At 49.8% G+C, this 14430-nt stretch overlaps 1 protein-coding gene across 1 annotated transcript in view; it reads right to left on the reverse strand.

Annotated features, from left to right (window-relative positions):
- The window catches only part of LOC139684145 (uncharacterized), a 1342464-nt gene that overhangs the window by 176510 nt on the left and 1151524 nt on the right, over positions 1 to 14430 (reverse strand). The gene's annotated exons all lie outside the window — the stretch shown is intronic.

Genomic DNA, 14430 nt, shown 5'->3' on the forward strand with positions numbered 1-14430 from the left:
GGGGAGCAGCAATGCAAGGGGGAGGTGGGACCCCCCAAGAGCCTGGAGAAGGCGAGAGCCGAGAGAGGAAGGAGCCGTGGGATTCCTGGGATCCCCGGCAGCCCGGAGAGGGTGGGACGGGATCCCCAATACAATTGGCACCCCCAGCAGTGCAGACAGGAGGACCCCAATAACCCCACCGTGGAGAATTCAGAGAAGAGGAACTGCTGGGAGGGTTGTTTTGGGCTGAATTTTGGTGTTTTGGAGGTATTTAGGGACACAAGATTTGAGGTGGTGGAGACTGAGGGCGGAACTCGGGACAGCTGCGGGGAGAGGCGCTGGGAGATCGGTAAGTTTGGGGGGCTTTTGGGGACCCAGGGCGGGTTTTGGGGGTCCCACATTACCCACCCACCCCCTACTCCTCCCTAGGACCTACCGGTGCCGTGTTGGCCATGAGAGTGAAGGTGGAGAAACCGGGTAAGCCCCTCCCCCATCCCGGGTCTGCCGTCGGGACCATCAGGTCCATCCCACATCCTCCCCCACCCCCCAAAAAAAACCCAAAAACCATCCTGAGATCCTTAAACCCCATAATTAAAGCCGCAGGGTTCCCCAAATCACCTCCTGGACCTGACAGAGCCCCTCAAAATGCCCCAGAGTCCCCCCCCCAAAGCCCCCAAGACTCCCCCAGAGTCCCCCAAAACTCTCCAGACCCCCCTAAAAACTGCACAGAACTTCTCAGAGACCCCCAAAACACCCAAGAGAACCTCTCGAGTCCCTCAAATTTTCATCCAGACCCTGCAAACCACCCCAAGACCAACCAATCCCCCAGAAACACCTTCCCAAATTCCATCGCCCTCCCTCCAAACCCCCTCCCAGACGACTCCAAATGTCCCCAGGACCCCCAAACAACACCAGAACCCCCCAAGCCTCTCCCAGATATTCTCAAACCAGTCCAGGACCTCCCTAAATTCCCATTCCAGATGATGAAAACTACCCCAGGATCCCCCTAAATGCCTTCCACACCTTCCAGACAACTCAGAACCCTCCAACTGCTTCCAGACCAGCCCAGATACTCCCAACCCTTTCCCATAAACCCTCGTCCCTGACCCCCCAAAACTCCTTGAAGGGACAGTTGAAACAGAGAGAACTGAAGGTAAGGGAGACACGTGGACAGCCTGAAAAAGCAGGAAAATCAGATTAATTTGATGGGATTTTTCCTGGAAGCTGAAAGGAGGAAATTGGAGATGATGCTCTTGGAAAAGAGGAACGGTGTGAGCGAGTGAGGGGCAACCACAGTGTGGGGAATAAAGGGAGTCACCCCCAGAGGGGGCTTTGCTTGGGGGGCATCCCTGGATGCTGGAAAATCCTGGGATCGTCACGTGCCTCCAAATGAAGGCGCCTGGCACAGTTCCCCAAAACCCCAAACCATCAAGATTGGGCAAAAAAAAAACCCCAAAATATGCAGATTAAGGAAAAAGAAATTCAAGGCACCAAGATTTACTTCCAAAAAAACCCTCCCAGAAATTTGCTCCCTGTGGTCTCTGTGCTTGTGGTTCTGGGGATCCTCCCTGTTCAGGCTGTTGGGGGTGCCTTGTGTTTTGGGGTCCCCTGTCTGGGGTTCTGCCTTTTCCAGGCTGATGGATATCCCGGGAATTTCAGAGGTCCCCCACTCTGTGATCTGAACCCACTGAGTTTCTTTGATTCCCCCCTCTCCATGATCCCTCCAAGGAATGCCGAGGGTCCCAGGGGTCTTTTCTGCCCTGACTATCTGCTCAGGGTGCTCAGGGACCCCCCTGGATCCCAAAATGGACAGGCCAGAGAGGGGGCACCCTCAGGACCCCTGGCATCCTAGAGAAGTGGGGCCCTTGGGAACCACCACCCCAAGCAGAGAGTCAGGGGAGGAGGGACTGTGGGGGCCCCAAATCCCCTCTGGTGTCCCTATTTGGGGGTTGAATCTTGGTGTTTAGGGCTGAATGTTCAGGGTGCATGGGGGACACAGAGCTGGGGCAGGGGGTTTTCTGGGACTCACATGGCCAATGAAAGGGGTGTAATTGCTTGGAGAAGTTGGATGGAAAGCCCAGGGGTCCCCTGTGCCCAGGAAAGGGGGTTCAGGGGTCCTCGATGTTAAGGAAAGGCGGGTCATGATGTAGGAAAACCCAGAATGGCCAGAAAAGAGGGGTACAAGGTGTCCCCCAGTGTTTCAAAAGGGATCTGTGGTCTGGGAAATGCAGGACTGGGGGCACTGGGGGTCCCAGAGTCAAGGCAAAGGGGCTGCGGGGACAGGAAGAGGTGGGATAGCTCAGAAAGGGGGTGCAAGGGTGTCTTGGTGTAGGATAAGTGGGGCAGGGACATCCCAGTGCCTTGGAATGGATGATCAGGGTGGGCCCAAGGAAAGGAAGGGTAGGACTAGGAGTGAGGAGAGGTGGTTGGGGGTTGGCGGTGGTCCCTGTGCCCAGAATAAGAGGGTTGATGAGATGGCAGAGGAAAGGCAAAGGGATTGTGAAGTCTGGGAAAGGCAGGATGAGAGGGAAAAGGAGGGCAGGGTGGTCCTGGAGTCAAAGAAAGGGGGATGTGAGGACTGGTAAGCCGGGAATGGACGGGCAGGGGATTGTGGGGCTCTGGTAGCCTGGAGAGGGCGGGGACCCTGGAGAGGGAGAACCCCCAATACAAAGGAGACCTCCAGCAGCCCAGACAGGGGGAACATTCAGAATGCCAAAAGGGAGAGGTGAGAGAGGAGAAGGTCCTGGGGGGGTTTTCTTGAGCTAAATCTTGGTGTTTTGGAGGTTTTTCTGGACACAAGATGCCCAGTGACTTTTAGAGAGGGACTTGAGCAACCCAACCCAAGGCACTCACAGCTTGTTTTCCCCCCAAAGCCAGGATTTATCCTTCTGAAGGTGTGTCGGAATGCCAGAGGAGGCTGCGAGGCAGAGGAAGATGCCCCGGGACCCCCAGGCAGGTGAGGTGGAAGTCAGTGCGCCTTTGCCCCTCTCTTGTGCTGCATCTTCCAGCCCAGCATGGCCCCGGCTGCAGGACAACCCCGCTGTCGATGCCGTCCTGCCGGGGCCGGGTTTGGGGGGATGTCCTTGCCCTTCCCTGTGGGCCGGAAGCAAATGCTCTGCCTGTCCTTGTTCCTTCCTGCCCCAGGCCCCAAGCTGAGCACGGGGAACATGGAGGACAAATCCCCCCAGCAGAACCTGGTGGCAGAGGCCACTTTGAACAGCTCCACAGAGCAGGAAGTCACCGAGGAGAAAAAGCCACGGAGATCCCTCAGGAGAAGCTCTCAACTGAGTTTTGGGTCCTCCGATCAGGATAGAGCCACCCAGCGTGGGAAAGATGGCCACAGCTTCAAGCAGAGCTCTGAGCTGGGGGTGCAGCAGCAGCTTCAGAGCAGGGAGAAGCGCTACAAGTGCTTGGAATGTGGGAAGGGATTCTGCCAGAGCTCCCACCTGATTCGCCATCAGCACATCCACACTGGAGAACGGCCCTACAGGTGTAGGGAATGTGGGAAGGGCTTCAATCAGAGCTCCACCCTTGTCCAGCACCAGATGATCCACACTGGGGAACGTCCCTATGAGTGTTCCCAGTGTGGGCAGAGGTGTCGGACCAGCTCAGAACTCCTCAAACATCAGCGCACACACACGGGGGAGAGGCCCTTCTGCTGCAGTGACTGTGGGAAGAGATTCAGCCGGAAAGACAACCTCATCATGCACCTGCACCACCACAATGGGGAGAGGCCTCACCAGTGTGGGGAGTGTGGGAAGAGCTTCATCCGTAAGTCTGAGCTTGTCATCCACCAGATGACCCACACTGGGGAGATGCCATTTGAGTGTTCCGAGTGTGGGAAGAGGTTTCAGACCAGCTCAATTCTCCTCGTGCATCAGCGCACACACGCAGACGAGAGGCCCTATTGCTGCACCGACTGTGGGAAGAGATTCATCCAGAACTCCCACCTAATCAGGCACCGTCATATCCACACCGGGGAGAGGCCTTATGACTGTGACGAGTGTGGGAAGAGCTTCACGATGAGCTCTAATTTGACCAGACACCAACGGACCCACCAGTGAGGGAAGCCCCACCAGTGCCCCGACTGTGGGAAAAGCTTCATCTCTGCTCCATCTCTATGACCCACATTCCTTGTGACTCACATTTGGAAGACCCCTGGTTGGTGGTCTCCACATCCTCCTGCTTTTCCGTGGGCACTTGAATTAACACAGGGGGAGGAACATCCATTGTGTCATGGGTTTAGTTAGGCCCAGATTAAGGCTTTAGTTTTTAGAGCAAAGCCTTGAACAGTCAGCTGACTTGAGCTGGGTCAGCGCATCTGACTCCTACTGGCCAACTCTATTGCATCCCATATTCTGACATCATCTCAGATAGAAGACGACAGGGAGGAGGAATTTTCCTTCTTCTTGCCGGATGAATAAGGAGTTTGTTGGCATTGCAGAGCTCCTGCGGGGAGACTGAGATACTGGGGAAGTTGAAATTTATTTCCTGTTTGTTCTTGCTTCCTTTTATTCTTAGTCTGTACTTTGTATTTCTTTTGGTTTCTATTTTTTCTGATCAATATACCTTGTTCTGCTGAACTATGTCCTGTGTTTTGGATTTTAGGGGACAGAAGAGGAGACTTTGCCTCTGAAATGAGTACTTGGCATTTTGCCACGTCAAAGCCATCACATATGGGGACACAGACTGAAGTGGGAAATTCATTGGGAAAGGGGAGTTGCTGACTTTTGACCCTAAACATCTCCCCTGCTCCATACCCTTAGTTTATCTTGTGGCCTCACGGAATCCTGAATGGCGTTTCAGGACTTTTCTAAACTCAATAATTCCATAATTCCAATTCTCTGTGGCTCTGCCTCTCTGTGGGCCACCCAACCCAACCCCATGCATATTCATATGGTTCATTTTTTTGTTTTTTTTTTATTTTATTTTATTTGATCCATCTTCATCGTATCAAATCACCTGAATTGGGTTTAAAATAAAGAAACTGAACAAAGACATCTAAATTTCCATCATTCTCCTGAGAATTGGGGCAGGAATTTTAGGTTCAAAGGGATATTCAGGAAGATTTTACGGTTCTGTGGGGATTTGGGAGAATCTTCCCCAAAATTGGAGGTGTGCAGACCTACTGATATTTCACCATCGTTTTGCAGTCCAATATCTGAGAGGGATTGATCTGTCAGCTCATAACACCTCAATCCCACCCCAAAATGTCTCCAGGCCAACTTGAAATGACTCAATCCCATCCCAAAATGGTTTAATGGAACTTGAACCCACTTAGGGGGAGTCAGCAGCAGGAGAAGGAGTGCTACAAACCCAGGGAGGATGGGATAAAATTGGGAGAGCTTGGAGGCAAATTGGGAGGGTTGGGATTGGACTTGGAGGGGGATGGGTTGGGGATTGGGAGACAAGAGATGGGGTGTGTAGAAAAACTGAGGGAGTTTTTGGGGTGCCCTCCTGTCCTGAGGGGGGTACTGTGAGGGAGTGTGGGGGACATGTGACATCAGCACTTGGAGTGGGGCCCCACAGGAAGGGACACAGGGAGCTCTTTTTGAGGGGATCCTGCTGGTTCCCACCAGTTCAGGGGACTTTAAATATCTTTTGAGGGTTTCCCTCATCTTTTTTACAGGCTGAGTTGAACCTCTTGCATTTTGGTGGGATGAGATGACCCTATTGACAGAAAAATCCTGCTGTTTTCAACCAATTTTTAGGGAGTCTAAATGGCTCTTGGGAGTCCCTTCCTCATTCTGGGGGTTGCAGGGACCCTCTGGCTCCACTGAGGGCTGGGGGGCTTTTAATGCCCAGTTTTGAGGTGTTACAAGTGGCTTGTGGAAGGCCCAAGTTTGATGCACATCCCACCTGCAGGAGGGTGTCCCTCCTTCCTCCAGGCCTGCTGGGGTGGGGCTGGGACCCCTCCACACACAGGGGCACCCACAGTTCTTTCTAGGGGATGAGGCTCCTCATGCACTGGGACCAGCCCAGCTGTTGTCACAGAATCCCAGAATGTGCTGAGTGGGAAGGGACCCCCAAGGATCATGAAGTCCAACCCTCAGCCCTGCACAGACCCATCCCCAAGAGTCACACCCTGTGCCCCAAGTTTACACCTAAGGCTGAGAGAGAAATAGTACCCACCAATCCCAATACAGGTGGGTCCTCTGGCCGCCCAGACAGGGTGGAAAGCAGAACACTGAAACGGAAATAGCAGAAAAGGGTATTTCCTGAGAGAGATATTTTTGGGTTAATCTTCATATTTTGAAGTGGGTTTTGGCTTAAACTTGATGTTTTTTAGTTTTGATATTTGTGAAGGTTTTTTGTCAGAATCTCAGTGTTTTGTAGCTTTTGATGGACACCAGGTGCCCGGTGACTTCACAGACAGACTTCCCAGACAGACAGACTGTTCTGAGTTGGAAGGGACCCACAAGGATCGAGTCCAACTCTTAAGTCAATGGCCCACACAGGGGATTGAACTTATGACCTTGGCATTATTCCAACCAAGTTTTAACCCACTGAGCTAATCTCAGGTTCTAGAGATGAGGAGGGGAGAGGGGCAAAAGCTGAGCTGGAGGCCCCCCCAGTAGCCTGGAAGGGGGAGTCCGCACAGGAGTGACCACTGAGTCAAAAAATTGGAGAACCCAAAGAGGAGGAATCTCTGGGAATGGCACCCTGAAGCAGAGTCAGGGCAGAAATGATTCCCAAACCCCCCAGCACCTTTGGCATCTCTAAGTGAGACTCCCATCCTGAACAGGGGAGACCCCCAGAACCCCAGAGTGGATAGACCAGAGAGAGGAAATTTGTGGGACTCTTTTCAGGGACAGAATGATCATTGTTTGAACTACTGTTTGGCTGAGTCTTGATGTTTTATAGTTCTTAGTGGTTGATCTCAATGTTTCTCAGGGTATTTGTTCTAGGGAGGGTTCAGAAGGACTCTGAGCTGAAACTATGCCACCATTTAAAATATGAGTAAACAGCATTTATTCAAGTGAAATAGCAAAGGAAAGAAGAAAAACTGAGAAGAGGGTACAAAACACAAGACCCAAGACATCTCCCACTCGCTCACACACCACTCACACAGTTCCTGTACCTCTCACACAGTTCCTGTCCCGATCCCAGTGTGCTCAGGATCCCCAGTCTGAGCAGCTGCTGCATCCTTGGCTTTGGGTGGCTCAACACACTCAGCAGCGTCCCCGTGGAAGGCACCGCTGTCCTCGGTGCCAGCACACACCTCCTCCTGGAGCAGGGACTGTCTGTTTGGATACACTCGCTCTGGGACATCTGTCTGGGTGTCTGTGGCCAGCACAGCCCAGAGAGAGGCCACCACTCCCTCCCCCCATTGTGTAACTGGAGACCCCCTGAGCCTGCACAGTGTCTATCGAGGGTCTCCCTTTCTTGGTCGGTCAGGAATTTTCATCATCTTCCTCACCCTTTTCTCCTTGACTCATCCTTGAGTGGCTGTCAACAAGCAGCCAGGCTGCAAAACATTCCCTGTGTACACAAGATGCTTCTCCTTCAGGGCCGAAATCACTCATTATCAGTTCTTGTTTTCCATCACTTTCCAAGAGAAGAACAGACTCTCAGAGGCATCAAGGCCAGTCACAGAACAAAACAGCACCTCATCCTGCCTAAATACAGCGTGGGAATCCTCCTGAACCTGTAACAGAATATTGGCAATGAGGGTGAGCTTCTGAGAGCACAAAAACTGACACAGAGGTGAAGAGGGTTAAGTCAGTGCAGGGCACAGCTGGACTGACAGACACTGTTCCCCAGGGCATAAAACCCAGGGCTCAGTCAGGGCAGGGCACAGCTGGACTGGCAGACACTGTTCCCCAGGGCATAAAACCCAGGGCTCAGTCAGTGCAGGGCACAGCTGGACTGACAGACACTGTTCCCCAGGGCATAAAACCCAGGGCTCAGTCAGTGCAGCGCACAGCTGGACTGACAGACACTGTTCCCCAGGGCATAAAACCCAGGGCTCAGTCAGTGCAGGGCACAGCTGGACTGACAGACACTGTTACCCAGGGAACACAGACAGGGCTCGGTCAGTGGGTGCGGAGCTGCACCAAGAGATGCTGTTCCCAGTGTGTGGGTGGCCACAACTCATATCAGTGTTTTTCTTGTATCTGCTGTGGAGACAGTGCCATACTTTTTTGTTATTGCATAGTGTAGATTTTGTAGGTGTAACCTGAGTCCCTTTGCAGTCAGTGCTGTGATAGCACAGTCAGCAAAAACCCCTCAGTCCTTTGTGTGTGTGGTGTCACAGGATGATATCGAGTGAAGTGTGTTATGATGTTCTATTTTTGCTGGAAGTGTTGTGATATTCTGTGTGTTTTGTCTGTGTAGAATAGTTTGTTGCTGTGTTGTGTTTGTAGTGTAGAGATGTTCTTTCAAAAGAGCCTCAGTCTGTGGCTCCTCCAGTGGAGCCACCAGGGTGGACTCAGGAACTGTGGAGTGCACTGTGGGATAAACTACAAACTTGTACAGGCATTAAGTTTGAACTGTGGGAGGCAAAAGACCCCATGGGAGTGTTGAAATACTGAGAAGAATTTGTGCAAACTCCCCATCCATGATCCAAAGAGTGGCTCAGTCACACCTGATGAATGGGCAGGTGCCTGTTGGTTACATCAGAAATGAAACAAAAAGCTGAAGCTGAGGCAGAGAGACACATAAAAACTGGACAGGGAACAGACCAAGCGCCCACACCGGAATGATGTGTGTTTAGAGACGATCCTCACCCTTTCACCCAATGTACCATCTGGCATCTGATGGGAATAAACAGGGGGTCTGAGTGCTTGTGGACACGGGGGGAGGTCACTGTAATACACAGCAATCCAGACAAAACACAGAGAAAACCTGCCCTGGGGTGGGGGCTGGGGGATCAACCAGTAACTGAGAAAATTACTAAATTGGAAATGCAAATTGGGTACTGAAACCCTCACAGATATTCTGTTATTGCTTCAAACAGTGAATACATCATATAAATACATATATTATGGGGTACTACCTTAGAAATCAGAGGTACATATCAGGAATTTGGTGCCACGCAGTGGCTCCATGCCAGAGCTGTCACTGTGGGACTTACACAACAAGAAGCAGCAAACATTCCCACAGCTACAGAAATTGTAAACATAAAACAGTGTAAGATTCTGGGAGGAGATGCACAAATTCAAGCCACTCTCAGTGCTTTGTTACCAAGCAGGTGGTGTCTGTCATGGACATTCTCCTGTTCACAGCCCTGTCTGGGCTGTGAAGGACTCGGGTGGCAGCTGGTGGGTGACTGGAGATTCCAGGGCAGTGAACAAACAGACACCCCCCACAAGTGCTGCTGTTCCTGAAGCTGCAGCATCAGTGCCCCACCCCCAGGCACATCCAGGGACAGGGGACACTGTTATTGATGCAGCCAATGCATTTGTCACAATTCCAGTTCCATCCAGGGCACAGGATCAATTCCCATTTCCGTGAGGTGGGAACCAGGACACCTTCACCCTCCTGTCCCAGGGCTACAAGCACAGCCCTGCCTTTTGTCCCCAAGCCACACACTGCACTGGAGCACAACACACTGCACCTGCCCAGGTACAGATCCTTCAGGGCACAGATGGTATCCTGGTACAGGGACCTGATCACCATCAGGTGCAACAACAACTGGATGCCATCCTTGACTTGTTAAGGTGCTGTGGATGGGCAGTGAATCCCAGTGAAATACAGGGCCCAGCCCAAGAAGTCAAATATTTGGGCATCACGTGGATCCAAAGAATTCAACAACTCCCAGAGAAAGCCTTGGCCAGTATTCAAACCTCACCCAATCCAGAGGATAAGAAAGGAGTACAGCACTTTTTAGGTGCTGTTGGGTACTGGAGATCACATGTACCTGGTTTAGCAGTACCACTTAAGCCATTGCACAAAGTTACCTGAAATAAGGCTCAGTTTGAACAGGGATCAGAACAGCAGAGTTAGTGAGTCAAAGACACACCAAGCCTGACCAAGGGACCCACAACATGCCCAACTATCAAATAGGTGGGTGGGGAAAGCCCTCCAATCAGCTCACAGACACTCAGAAACAAACAGCATGGTTTCCTGAGGGCAGGGCAGGGATTCCCCATGGCAGACCATGCTGGAAAGCTGCAGCACTCACTGCAGCCCCACACACACAGTTGGTGGCTGAGGGGGAAGGAGGCAGCAGCCACTTGGCTGAATTGGTTGCTGTTTGGCAAGCCATGGACACGACACCACCCAATGCTATTTGTTCCCTGTGCATGGACTCTTGGGCAGCAGCACAGGGGCTGTAAACTGGCTGGGCAAGTGCCCTGCTGTCCTGAGGAATAAGGCTCCCCCTGAGTCAAACCACAATGACAATCTGCAGTTCCGGCCAAGGGAGGTAATTTATTGAGTTTCACATGACAATATACAGAGCTCAGAGGCAGAGACTGAGGCAGGGGCAGGGTTACTGATAACCTCCCCCATGGGGGGTGAATCAGGGCTTTGACCTCCTTGCAAATGGAACACAGACCCAGCAGGTGGGGGGTGTTGGAGGGTGAGGGCAGAGAGAATACACACATGCAAACACAAACAGCCTGTGGTGTTCTGGTGCCTGGGCCTGCCAGTGGCAGAAGATCAGCTGTCCTTTGCTTATCTCCAAGGAAATTTCTCTCAGGAAATTTAACTCCACATCTGCCATATCCAAAACTCCCATTCCTACATCTCGGCCTTTCTTGCTTTATACCTGAAAAACTGAAACTTTTAAATTTACAATAATTCATGCATTGCATACAAGACAATAAACAAAAATTCAGAGCATAATACAAAAATGGAAACAGACCCATTAATACCAGACCCATCAATACCAGAATAAATGCTTTTCCAACTAGGGTTTCAAGATAAAGAAGTCATCCAAAGGGTTCTGGAGTCCTTAAAGCCTGTATGTATTGATTTAGAATATCACTGTTTCATTCAGAATTTATTCTTATGAATCTTTAATTATGTTATCCATAAAATTTTCAATTAAATTGACTTATAAATTAATAGTCTCAATCATACAAATAGCTGTAATTATTTTTTAGGGTTTGTGCTTACTTTGAACTTTAAGTTTATATAAGTATTTCTGCAAATGAATAACTTTGTACATCTGTCTGTGGGTCCCTGTGCATAGATGGGGGAGTTGTGGCTCTGTCAGTGGGGTAAGTGCATTCAGGAGTCACATCCATACATGATTCCTGTACTCACACACATCCATCCAGGCCAGCCCCCATTCATGCAATCACTCAAAACAGCCTTAGGAATTTACTTGCTGTGCCTTATAATTATGAAATGAGAAATTGTCCTTGTCTTAACCTCACACTTTTCCTTGTTTCTTGAGTTGCTGCTTTGATAAGAATATAATTTTCTAAAACGTGGACATATCTCTCCTTCATGTTCCGTTTAATGTTCAAAAATTCTTTCACACACATACAAGCAAATACTGCCCCTTTTTTTCTTGTTCTTGCCTGGCAAATAAGAGAGGTATCATTGGATATTTGCTGGGTGTGGATCCATAAAAATACAGGGCAGGATTATTTGAACACTCAGCAAAAATTATTACATCTGTAAAACTTCCATTGTCTTGGTTCCTGTCATGGATATCAATAATTTAGAGAAAGGTTAGTAAGGCTACCTTTGAATTTGCTTGCTTGGTTGGATTATCATCACTTGGTCAAACAAAAGCTTAAAACAATTGCTACTACTTAATGCTAAAAATTAACAAATTCTATAAAAATAGTGTCATTTCTGTACTTGACAACCAAAATATGTGTTTTACCAATTGTGTGGAGGTTCCATTAATGAGCTGCAATAAGAGAACTGTTCATCATTCTAAAATTCTGATTTTATCCATTATTTACATATCACTCCAATGTAACTTGCAAGTGCTGCAGCTTTGAGGAAAACAGGCCGAGAAGGGAGAGAGTGAGGAGAGAGCTTTGTGTGACCCTTCCCAGCCAAGTCACCTCAGCTGCCACTGCAGGAGTCTCACCACTTCCCAACACCACAACTCCAGTGTTGGCTTCTTCTTGAGCCATTAGAGTGCAGTAAATTATAGAGAAACTCATTGAAACACTGATAGTTCATGCAGGTAGGAGTAAAAGGAACGAACAACAACCTCATTCATACCATGAAGGGAATTGTTAACAGGGAAAACACTAATAAGCTCAGGAACAAAGATTTTAAATAAAATTTCAACTTTTTAACAAATATTACTCTTTACAGTAGGTGTTCAAATGTTTAGAAACAGCTTTTAAAGCAGTAGAAGTTTGGAAAGCAACTGGAAATTTTCACAGTACTAATTATACAATGGATAATTTCCATATCAAAAATTAGACTAGTTTAGATATATAACACATTTTTCAGATACAAAAGCATTGGTCTTAAAAATAGTAGTGGTACTTCCCAAAGTGCACACTTTTGTGTATCTATGCCATAACTTTGCAGAATAAAATGAAACAATGAATACATTCTACAATTAAGTCGAATAAACCTACATTGTAGAATAATTAGAATAAACCTACAACATGACACTATCTTAGACCGTGACTACTACAAAATATGTCAGAAACTGAGATACAGAAAGGTGAAATGTTTGCAGCTTCTTGAAAGCTTTTCTTAAGGGCATTATTGTTTGCCTTCTCTTACGAGGAATAAGCCTTATATTCAATTTTAATACTATTTGAAAAAGGCATACAAGTTTTGTTTGGCATGAAACAGCTTCCATTATTCCTTTTATTAGAAAGGGTTATGATATGTTGTTACATCGTGATAAATGTGAAGACATAGTTAACTAATTAGGAGTTAAATCAATATTCATAATAAGGTATTACCAGTTGTTAACCTGACAGCATTGCTATTGATCAGAATCTGTGGCTGTCCCAGTTCGGCATCTCTGGCCGCTCCTGCCAATGGGTTTCTGTGCCTGTTGGCTGGGCCGGGCTGGCCGGGCCGTTGCTGCAGCTTCTGGCGGTGCTGCGCTGGGTGCTGGGGCTGCGGCGGCAGCGCTGGGGGGCTGTCGGTGCTGCTGTGGGAGCCATCTCCGCCTCTGCGCTCTGGCGGCTGCCCGGAGCTGTCCTGGCCGGGCCGGGGCTCAGCGGGCAGGGGCAGCGGGGCGCTCTCCCGCCGGGTATCGGATCTGGCACCGGCACAGCCACTGGCACAGGCTCTGGCACCGACACCTCCACTGGCACAGGCTCTGACACCGGCACGGGCTCTGGCACCAGCCCGGGGCTGACGGCGACGGCCCCGCTCGTAGCATTCGCAGCGGATGGCGCTGCCTCTGCCTGGCTCGGCTTCTCTCCGCCCCCATCCCACTCACTGGCATCAGTGCCCCAGGCGAGAAGGGCTGCAGGGGGGTCCGGCAAGAGCAGGGCAGGGGCTGCTGCTCTTTGGGCCTTTCTCTACCCCGGGCAGGAACGCTGCGTGTGACAGCGGCACAGGGGGTGCAGCTGCTTCTCCTGCTGCATCCTTTGCTGGGCAGCTGCAATCACTGGCAGCAGCACATTCAGAGGGCAGCTGTGCCCACAGCAGGGAGTGTTGGAAAGAAGACTCATTTAGTTGGAGCTCATGCTGTTCAAGCAGCACCTCATCATCCAGAGCACGTTCCTCTGCTCCACAGACAGCTTAGATCTCCTCTACATAATGTTTCTCCCAGACATCAGGGTGCAATGTTAAAAGACTTCCAGGGATTTATCTTAAAAAAACCAAACAAAAACCAACAAAAAAACCCAGCAGAAAACGGGGGAGGCTCCAGTTTTTTTAAGCAGTTTGACTCTGTTCTGTCAAAAAGTTTTGGCCACAAACGCTTTCAGGGCACTGGCTTCACAAACAAATAATTTTTATTTTCATGGGGTACTGGTTTCTTTTAGCTCAGCTCTGTCCCTTCAAGCTATTTCAGGGCTCTGGCTTCACAAGCTGGCTTAGACACTGATCATGTTACTGAATCGTTTTGTTTCAGAGCTGTTTAGACATAATTCAGTTATGTTTATTTCCCCTTTGAGATTCTTCCAATTTCCAGAGTTGATCACCTTCTGTCCAGCAGACAGGCACCAATCATGCCTTTTTCCCAAGATGAACTGCTCCCCATCACCAGGACAGGGACTTCATGTCATTCCTGTCTCTCCTGCCCTGTCGGGGTTACCAAGGCAAGTCCCTAAATATGGGGGATCTTTCCCAAGGCTCCACGTTTGGGCTCCATTTGTCATGATGGATCTGGGTCTCCACAGGAATGAACCACAAGGTCAATCAGAAGCTCAAACAAAGCAAAGCTGTTTATTGAAATCTCATGTTACAATATATGGACTCAGGGACTGGTGTTCAAGGCAGGGGCAGGGGAACTGGTGACCTCTGAGACATGGGGGAGGCATGGGGGGATGGCTCAGGGCTTTCGACCTCCTTGCAGATGGAAAAGAGACCCAGCAGGTATGGGGGGTTTGGGAGGGT

The sequence above is a fragment of the Pithys albifrons genome, chromosome 32 (assembly GCF_047495875.1).
Source record: "Pithys albifrons albifrons isolate INPA30051 chromosome 32, PitAlb_v1, whole genome shotgun sequence".
In the NCBI taxonomy this organism is placed as follows: domain Eukaryota; kingdom Metazoa; phylum Chordata; class Aves; order Passeriformes; family Thamnophilidae; genus Pithys; species Pithys albifrons.